Source organism: Belonocnema kinseyi, chromosome 1, assembly GCF_010883055.1.
Source record: "Belonocnema kinseyi isolate 2016_QV_RU_SX_M_011 chromosome 1, B_treatae_v1, whole genome shotgun sequence".
Classification (NCBI taxonomy): Eukaryota; Metazoa; Arthropoda; class Insecta; order Hymenoptera; family Cynipidae; genus Belonocnema; species Belonocnema kinseyi.
In genome coordinates this window covers 85,431,788-85,442,575 of record NC_046657.1, presented here as the reverse complement: position 1 = coordinate 85,442,575, position 10,788 = coordinate 85,431,788, and the positions used below count along the sequence as shown (strand labels likewise).

General features: G+C 26.8%; 1 protein-coding gene and 1 non-coding gene across 2 annotated transcripts in view; both read right to left on the bottom strand.

Moving 5' to 3' along the window:
• Positions 1-10,788, bottom strand: part of LOC117178554 (putative ankyrin repeat protein RF_0381) — a 22,934-nt gene that overhangs the window by 6,565 nt on the left and 5,581 nt on the right. The gene's annotated exons all lie outside the window — the stretch shown is intronic.
• Positions 5,051-5,122, bottom strand: Trnae-uuc. Its single transcript has one exon. It is a non-coding gene; the product is annotated as a tRNA-Glu (tRNA).

The following is a 10,788-nucleotide window of genomic DNA, read 5'->3' as shown; positions in this document are numbered from 1 at the left end:
AAAATCTAGATGTGCATCTTTTTGTTTTTTCTTAAACCCATTTTTTAAACAATTAGAGCATTTGTTGTTCAGCGCTGTGTTGCTCCGTGCCCGCAGATATGGGTTACAAAGTTGTGTAAATAATATAAAAAAAACTAAGAGTCACATCGAAAAAGTAGAAACACCTCTCGATTCGTCTCTTGATCTTTTTTATATTAATTACACAACTTTGAAATCCATATCGACGGGCACGGAGCAACACAGCGCTGAACAACAAATGCTCTAACTGTTTAAAAAATGTGTTTACGAAAAACAAAAAAATGCACTTCTAGATTTTTTCGAGAGGAATGCATTGGTGCACTTGGTTTTTCGATCTGATGCATACTTTGTTTATAGGAATTGCAGAAAGATAACAAATAGCGTAATTGTTTAAAAAGTTGTGTAAACAAAAAGACAAAAAATGCACATCGAGATATTTCCAAGACGAATCCATGGGTGTTTTTACTTTTTCGATGTTACTCTTAGTTTTTTTTATATTAATTACACAACTTTGAAATCCATCCATATCTGTGGCAAACTTCAACGTCGTGAAATATGAACTATTACATTTTTCTCAGTTACGCGTGACAAGTATATTGAAATCCTAAATAATAATATTTCCAGTGCGTTTAAAATAAAAAAAAATAACGTTGGTTCTGTATAAAAGTTTAAAAAGTAAATTGCAATTTAAAAAATGTTACATACTCAGTGCGGTTTGATTATACAATGGCTTCAAATTAACAAAATTATGGTTAAAAAATTTAAATAGCGTACAATATTATTCACATTAAATATTTTAAACAAATTATTTTCTACAGGAATAGTAACAAATAAAATATTAATTTAGTTTTTTGTGATAATACAGCACTGAGCAGATTTTTTATCATGACAAAATGTCAAATTCATGGGGTTTTTCCCGAACAAAAACGTTGATTTACAAAACTGATTAGATTTCAAATTCACAATTATCAAAAATATTGACAGATTTTATGAAGCCACAAACATATTTAAAATATCGATTCTAAATTTGTTTATCAGTGACTGTCAACACTATCATCAATAGTCTGAATAGAAAAATTGAAGTTACCTTTGACAGATGTTTTAAGAAAAAGACTTTTTTGTAAACTTTATTTAGAATTGTCAATATTATCTGAATCGGATTAAAACTCAACATTTCTCTTCATAATTAGCCATAAAATACGATAAAATGGGATTTGCGAGTTTTTGGCGCTAATTGTGATTGTTTCGGCAATTAATTAAACAGTTTATCATTATTGTTATCAATACTTTCTTTGAACTATGTTAGAAATTGCAGTTTCTTTCTTAAATTGTCAACTTTTGGTCCACTTTATTCTTGGAGAGATAATTAATTAATACATTAACAAATAATAATAAATAACATTAATAAATTATTTAAATAACTACGTTTCTCAACTTGGATTGTTTATTACTTTACAAAGTAAAATGTTAGTAAAAAGTTAAAAATTTTAGAAGAATCCGCAACTATCTAGCATTGATAAAGAAGAAAATAGTTATAAGCAATAATGTATTTATCTGAATAAATTAGTCTATTATTAATAAAGTGTTTAAAAAAATAATTTTGTTAATTTTAATTAATTGTTTAAACATTAATTTTTTAAATTGAAATTAATTATTTATATCACTCTAATTGTAAATTGGGCAAAAAATAGAACAGCTTTGAAAAAATTGCAACTTTTTATCACTATTCAAATTGAATAATATTAAAAATATTAATAAATTGTTTGAACAATTAATTTTTTCATTTAAATTAATTATTTTTTCCACTTTATTTGAAAATTCGAAAAAAGTGGAACATTCTTTTAAAAACTGCAATTTCTAGCATTATTCTAATAGAATATTGTTAACAAAAATAATGAATTGCTTATACAATTAGGTTTTGCTGACATTAGTTAACAATTACCTTACTGTAATTATGGATACAAAGTAGTATATTATGCATCTTAAAAAATTAGTATTTAAAAAATGCAAAAAAATCATCATTAGTGGCAAACACTCACAAAACCCATTTTTCACTTATAGGGTTTTTTGGACTCTATAAAACAGACTTACGAGGCTGACACTTTAAAATGACGTTTTATCCGTATTCTAGAACTAATTGTGAAGAGAAGTATTCATGGAGAAATTTATGAAAAATACGTGTTAAGCTTCATGAGTCTTGAGCGACCTCTAAATGTCAGTTTTTTTTATGACAAAAAGGTGGATTTATTTTTTTATGGATTCGAACATACTTCCCGGCGATATGCCCGAATTCTCGTACCAGCATTTGCAGCTGGGAAAAAATAATCAATTTTTATATTCACAAATTGAAGAGTGAAAGTACTACTTCAAGATTTAAAATACTTTGACACCTTCCTTTCCTATTTTTTGTTCTATATTTATATAAAAGCAATGCTTGTTTATTTTCCTTTCAAGTCCATAGGAATTAAAAATGTTTTAAACAAATTCATATCTTATAGCCATTTCGCGCTCTAAGGTCTTCGTTCCTTTAACAGAATTTATCAAAAATTGGTAAAAAAAAATATGTCTGATTTGTTAATATTTGTAAACAATATATAATTTTTAAAATAAATTTGGCAAGAAAGCATAAATTTTCGTCAATTTTTAACTGGTAGATTTGGTTTTTTCAACGAAATTAATTTTAAATAACTTTTAGGGAAATCCTTCGCTTCTGATACTTTACCATGCAACAATAAATTTTTACGTTATCAAAATTGCTATTAAAAAATTTCCAACCTGACAATTTTTCGACAAAAGTAAGCTGTTTTTAGTTACGAAGTTCACGTTTTATATCTTAGGAAAATCCTTTTCTTCTGATAGTTTATCGAAGAAAAAAATTCTTCATTTTATAAACAATTTCATGAAACAGACTCACAACTTGGCTACTTTATAACAAATAGACTTAGTTTTTCTATGAAATCTACTGCCAATAACTCTAAAAGGACCATATTCATCAGAAGACTTTAACAAGCCACATCATTTCTTATTTAATTAAATAAATTTTATAAACAAATACAGATTTTTGTCTATTTACAACCGGCAGATTTGTTTTATCCGATGAATTTAACCGTAAATATCTTTCCCAAATTCCTTTCTCATGTTCTTTTATCATTGAGCTACAATTGATTTTTTCATCAACAATTTTACTCATATAAGTTATTGGTAATCAAGTTGTGACTTTCTTTCATGAGCAAAGCATTTTTAAATTAATTTATTGTAGAAATTATTCAATTGAAAAATCAAAATCTGCTAGTTGAAACTATAAGATAATCTGTATTTGTTTTTAAAATTTATTCAAATAAAGAATAAATACTTCAAACTGAAAATGTCTAATAAAAAGGTCCTTTTCGAGTCTTTAGCATTTTATTTTATAAAAAAAACAATATCCTTTTATTGATAAGTGGTAGGGCTTTGAATTTCTTTATAAAACTTTTTTAAATAAACGACTTATGATGAATGAGACAGTATCATAAGCTTTATTTTATTTAAGGCTTTATTTTCTCAAGTAATTTGAAATTAAATCCTTATTAAATTTATTTAAACATTTAACAATGGTTATGAAATATTAATAAATTTGGCATATTATTTATTACGGAGAATTTTGGTATCACTTTTGTTGAAGGAGCAAATTGTTTAGACCGTAAAATGGCTAAGATATGCATTTGCTTTTCAAAGTTGTTTACAAAATTAACAATTACTTTATCTTAACAAAAAATAAAAAATCAAGCATAGATTTTTCGTATATCCCAAAAAATTTGAAAAATAAAGCCTCCGAGCATTTTAAATCTTAAAGTAGCACTTTAAATCATTAATTTTTTGTACAAATTAGGCTAGACTTTTTTTTAGTAAAAGTTAATATGTTAAATTCAAAATGTACGACACAGAATCAAGCCCAGATTGAAGGACTCAAAATTCAAAAATCGTAAAACACTCGAATTCTCTGACAACTAAAATAGCCCAGTATTAAGTTCAACATGTTGTAGAATTGAAGTTTTTTTTATTTTGAGAGATTTCAAAAACGCTCAGAGATACGCAGAAACTAACAAAATTCTAGAAGTCTGCACTATATTATACTTTCTCATCCTTTTAAAGGAAAACACGAGACAAAATATTTTCTTAAGATTTCTAGGAAGATTTAAAATGCTTTTTATTGAGAAAAATTAATTTGTAGAGTGGTTTTAAATCATTTAAAACTTAAAAATATATCACAAAATTTAAAACAAAATGTAAAAATTTGAAAAATTTTGGTTTAGAAATTTTAAAAGTTTTCAAGATAATTGAAGAAGAGTCGTACAGATTCATGAGAAAATTGCAAGCAATTTTTTATTCTGAAAAGTAGGTTTATTTGAAAAAGAATGTAAAATATTTTAAAGAAGTTTTGAAAAGATTCAAGAAAGAATCTGTAGGATTTTATCGCAATTTCTTCGATTTTGCAGAATTTAAAAAAGTTGAGAAAAAATTTGAATAAATTAAAAAGATATTTAGAAATTTTAGAAAATTCCAAATGATTGAAAATGTTTTAAAACTTGCAAATATTTCCAAAAATTCATCAAATAACATTGCTGCCGTCCAAGCAGATTAACCTAGTAAGTGACTTTTGCCATAGAGGTTATTTTCTCAAGCGCATGTATCGGAATATGGTCTCTATGGCAAATGTCACTTACTAGGTTTTTCCGTTGGACAGCAGATTGTTTAAATCTTGTCAAATCTTCGAAAATCCTTTTCTTTTTTTTTCAAGAATCTTAGGAAAATTTTAAAACAAACTCATGTTACCGATTTTTGTGTTTACAGATCTCAAAATCTAATTTTAGCTTGAATTTAAATGTTCAAAAACGTGCAACAATTAATAAATATTTGTTCAAAAATTGTATTTTTTAATAAAAATTTTTCTTGCCCTTAAATTGTAAATCAGTATACGTGCAATTTATGATGCTAGTTTAATTAAAACTAATCTCAAAATTTTGAGTTTAAAAAATCTATTTTCAAAAAAAAATTCCGGTACCGGGAATCGAACCCGAGCCTTCTGGGTGAAAGCCAGATATCCTAGCCACTAGACCATACCGGATTGTTATGATTATTTTTAAACTCCTATAAGAAGAGTTTATCGGTAATAATTAAAAATGAGTGAAAAAAATTCTAAATATTTGATTCAAAGCTAATTATATTTTGTTTTATTTTCACTTAAAAAGTTTTTTTTAAAAAAGTACCTGTTTCCTTGTATATACCTCATGTCGGCAATGTAGAAATATTTAACAATTATCAGATTGTTTATGAAACAATGTATGAAGTAGAAACTATAACACATTTCCCTCATTTGTTTTAAGTTGGTTTACAAAAAATTAATTAAGTTGAAACTAAAACAGGTTTTCACTCAAAATGCATAATATTTTCTTCTTTTTGTATCAATAATTTTTGAAAAATGAAAGAAATGACTTATTATTTTCCCTTATATCTTATGTCGATAAGGTAGAAATTTTCAATAAATATCTGTTTTAAGATTGTTTATAATAAAAGTAGAAACTGAAACACTTTTCACTCCGAACGAACTCTATTTTAGTATTTTTCTTATTTTTTAATCTATAATTTTCAAAAATAAAAAAGATCTTTAATGTTGTTTCTTATACCTTATGTCGGTAAGGTAGAAATTTTAAACTATTACCAGCCTGCTTAAAAAAAAAATTATGAAATAGAAATTTAACTCAAATTTAAGCATCTTTATTTTAAAATTGATTCTATTTTCTTCTATTTTTATTAAAAGTAAAGAATTATATAACAAATTTGTTATTTCATTGCTTATACCTTATGCCGGTTACTTATACATTTTTTTCGTTTGGCAGGTTGTTTTGAAGTATCAAGTAAAATTACTGAAAATTCTTTTTTACCGACTTTTTACGTTGCAAGCAAGTTTATACAGAAATCTATTTGAGTTGTGACAGATTGTAAATTAAAAACCCGTTTTGAGGAAGTTCTCGAGAAAAAAGGTTAGTTAATTTTGATATTGTATTGATATCTTTTGGAATTTATGTAAAAATTGAGTTTGAATATTTACTAAGAATAATTGTTAGTTTCGGTAAAAGAAATTACATTATTTTAAATAATGTAAATGCAAATAAAAACCGGAAGTAACATACTGGTTGCATACACGTTACATTTGTTTACAATTTATAAGCTCGAATTTTTCCGGAATGCAATTACATGCGCCCATAATAAAATTAAACGATTATAGAATTATGCGTATTATTTTTTGTCCATTATCGTGGGTGGACAACTATCCACAGCTGACACATAACCTATAAATACACACCGGTATTTTATGTGTCCCTTTGTTAGATTTGTTGATCACTTATTTATTTAGTATCATTATATTTATATTATTAAAATAAATATTTTAAAAATAATGAATAATAACAATCCTCTCTTTCATTATATTATCTATACTATAATTTTTATTTACATCATTATTTATTTATTATTTATTATCCCTATTGATCTTTTATTCGTTGAATATAATTATTAATTATGTGGCAAATAAGATTGTGGTGACAAACTATGTCGTTTTACACTATGAATTCACTTAAAACATTTTTAATATTTTGCTTTTAATTTTTTTTAATTTTCCTTTGATTTTGTTGTTAAATTGATGAACATTTGTATTTATTTGTAGAATAAATAAATAATTTAATTAATTTAAATTAATTAAATTATTAAGTTAAGCACTTCTTGATACTTTACCTTTTTTTAATTTCTTAAAAACTGATTTCACTTCATATCAGAGCACAATCATTTGCCACATTTAATTTACTATATAGCTATAGGAGTAGAGTATAGTATAGGAGTACAAAGTTTCACACATATAATGAACCCTTTTTCGAGAAAATGATTTCAAGAAATACAAAATAATTTTTTCTGAAATTAAAAAAAAATTTTAATTTGTTGTTTTAATTTTTTTTCCAATAAAATAAAAATGTTTCGTGATTCTATTAGGAACCCATTTTTTAGACGACCGGCGCCTAATTCAACTCTTTTCTCCTAATTTTTTTATGGTTTCGTATATATTTTTTAATATTCTTTTTTTAATTCGTCGTAATGTAAAGAGTATTTATTGAAAAACACCATGTCATGAATCTGATTCCCTCTGAAAAGAGAGCTTTTTAGATAACGGCTGATTATTAGTTTCGAACAAATGGCGACTGAACAACGTACAATTTATGTTATATATTCCATTTCCGGTAAAACAAAATCCGTATTTTTTTTTATTTTCTGAATTCAAAATATTAATACGTGCCACTGGGCACTTCAAAATCTCATTTAATTAACAGCAAAAAATTTTGGATTTTTGAAAAATTGAACTCTCATTTTAGGGTTTGATCGTAAAGTGCCACGTCTTTTAGCGATTGAAGAGGAGTGTCTACGAAATAAAACCATACTAATTCCATTCATTTTTAACCCACCCTTGTTCTCCGACAGCGCCCCAAATATGAACAAAAAACCAAAAAACTACATTTTTACGTATTATTGTTAATTTTCAGCAATTTCTGCTATTATTTAATACAAATAATTATTAGTGGACAATTTAAATGCCTCAATGACTTTTTAAACTTTTTAAACTTTCTTTTCAAAATATCTCAAAATTGAGATAGAGATGTCCACTTTTTTTTCAAGTTGGTATCCTATACTACTTCTTGTTGAATAATTACATACTTTTGTTACATTTCTAGTAATGATTAACAAAATTTGTATTTTTTCAAACAATCTTTATTTGCATTTTATTATTTTTTCAACAAACATAATTTGTTGAAATAATTTTTTTTCCCAAAAATATTGTTAAAATCGTTTCTTGTGAATTAAACATGATATTGAAAGATTTTAAGAAGTAGTAAATTCTGCTAGATAGTCCAGTCAATGAAGCATTTGAGAAAAAAATTCGTAAAAGTAGCATTTTTTCACAGATACGTTGGCAATGGCTTTATAAAGATATTGTAAAAAGCCCCCAAACATACGTGTACAGCAAAGATCCTAAATTCTGGAAAGTGTTAAACAATAACATGTTTTTTAAAATTACTCGAGAACTGTTGATTTTCGGTCGAATATGGTGATGTAAAAAAATGTTCATAATTTTATAGTGCACAAAACAGGTTCTATCTATTGTGGACCTATTATCAACGGCTGCGCTGTGAAATTGGATTAGCTGCACAATTCTTTTATTTCTGAACAAATAAAATAAAATCTCAAATATCCTGGAAAAAACGTCGGAAATATATCAGGCGATTTGTACTGGAGCAAATGCAGGTTCCTGTTAACAAAAAAAAAACGACTAAGTCATTTGCATGACAAACTATCAGTATAAAATGAGCTCAACTTCAGTGTACAATTTGATATGTTCAAGGGGATGCTTTTTAGATGAAACTTCTTGCAAGTGTTCCTCCATTTTCATACAATACATTTTCCATTTTATAGGCCAGAATAATAATATTTAGGGCCTCTTTTGAAGCTTTAAAAAAGTAAATTTCAAAATTTAAGCTATGATATCGGAAGCAGCGGTGATTATGAGTCCTAATGGCAGCAACGGGAGCGGGGCCCAGAACGGTTATCTCTTTCGATGATATTGAACCCTTCGAAATTTTTTTGCTCACTTTTCCCGACAATAGACTTGGCTTTCGGGTGGCCTTGACGTCACTGCAATGCAGGAAAATTTCAAAAATAAAAATAAAATTATAGAATAAAGTTAATGCAATGCACATTAAGCCATCTTTTTATTTGATGAAGTATATATTCTGCTAACAATAAATGTAACATAAATTTGAAATGTCTATAACTCGGATTAATTTGTACTTTATTTCCTAAGCACTAGAAAATTGTGATGGAATTTACTTCACACGTAGAGGTTAAAAACTTTTCATCTTTTTACATTCTCATTTTGGGGTTAAATCTACTATGTCAAGATTCTTTTTGGTAATGTTAATAACATTCTATTGAAGTAGACTGGGAAAGTATGGCCGCTCCCGCAAAACACGTTAAGAAGGTAAATTCGGAACCACATATTTACGACTTAAATTTCCACTCAAAACAATTAATTGTCAACTAGAAATCTTAATTTCCAACAAAGTAATTAAATGTTGAAAAAAATGTTTATCAACTAAAATTATCAGTCATCAACCAAATATATTAATTTTAAACAAAGTAGTTTCACTTTCAACTATGTAATGGCATTATTAACTTAAGAAGTTAATTTTTTAACGAAAAACGTGATAATAAAAAACGTGTTTTGCGCGAGCGGCCATATTTTCCCAGTCTACTTCAATAGAATGTTGTTAACATTACCAAAAAGAATCTTGACATAGTAGATTTAACCCCGAAATGAGAATGTAAAAAAATGAAAAGTTTTTAACCTCTACGTGTGAAGTAAATTCCATCACAATTTTCTAATGCTTAGGGAATAAAGGACAAATTAATCCAAGTTATAGACATTTCAAATTTATGTTATATTTATTGTTAATTGTCTTATTCACTGCATTTGAAAATAAAAAATTCATTTTTTTAATTATGGTTTTTTTATAGGTTCTTAAGGATATGTTTGTAATTACTCTTATTCAAATTATCAAGCAGAATATATTCTTCATCAAATAAAAAGATGGCTTAATGTACATTGCATTAACTTTATTCTATAATTTTATTTTTATTTTTGAAATTTTCCTGCATTGAGAACCTGCATTGCAGTGACGCCAAGGCCACCCGAAAGCCAAGTCTATTGTCGGGAAAAGTGAGCAAAAAAATTTCGAAGGGTTCAATATCATCGAAAGAGATAACCGTTCTGGGCCCCGCTCCCATTACTGTCATTAAGACTCATAATCACCGCTGCTTCCGATATCATAGCTTAAATTTTGAAATTTACTTGTTTAAAGCTTCAAAAGAGGCCCTAAATATTATTATTCTGGCCTATAAAATTGAAAATGTATTGTATGAAAATGGAGGAACACTTGCAAGAAGTTTCATCTAAAAAGCATCCGCTTAAACATATCAAATTGTACACTGAAGTTGAGCTCATTTTATACTGATAGTTTGTCATGCAAATGACTTAGTCGTTTTTTTTGTTAACAGGAACCTGCATTTGCTCCAGTACAAATCGCTTGATATATTTCCGACGTTTTTTCCAGGATATTTGAGATTTTATTTTATTTGTTCAGAAATAAAAGAATTGTGCAGCTAATCCAATTTCACAGCGCAGCCGTTGATAATAGGTCCACAATAGATAGAACCTTTTTTGTGCACTATAAAATTATGAACATTTTTTTACATGACCATATTCGACCGAAAATCAACAGTTCTCGAGTAATTTTAAAAAACATGTTATTGTTTAACACTTTCCAGAATTTAGGAACTTTGCTGTACACGTATGTTTGGGGACTTTTTACAATATCTTTATAAAGCCATTGCCAACGCATCTGTGAAAAAAATGCTACTTTTACGAATTTTTTTTTTTTTTTTTTGAGTGATATTTGTTCCCCGTTGACTGGACTATAGAACCTTTATGACATTTTTTATACATTTAATTTTTTCAAATTTCCTTTAAATTTAACATATATGGCTTACGAGGGAAAATTTTTTAAACAATGACATGATATTTTTAACTCACCCATAAATATTCGTTCATTTTATAAACAAATTATATAAACAAATTCACATTTTGGACGTTTTTAAACAAAAATTAATCGGTTTTTCCTCTCACCTTGC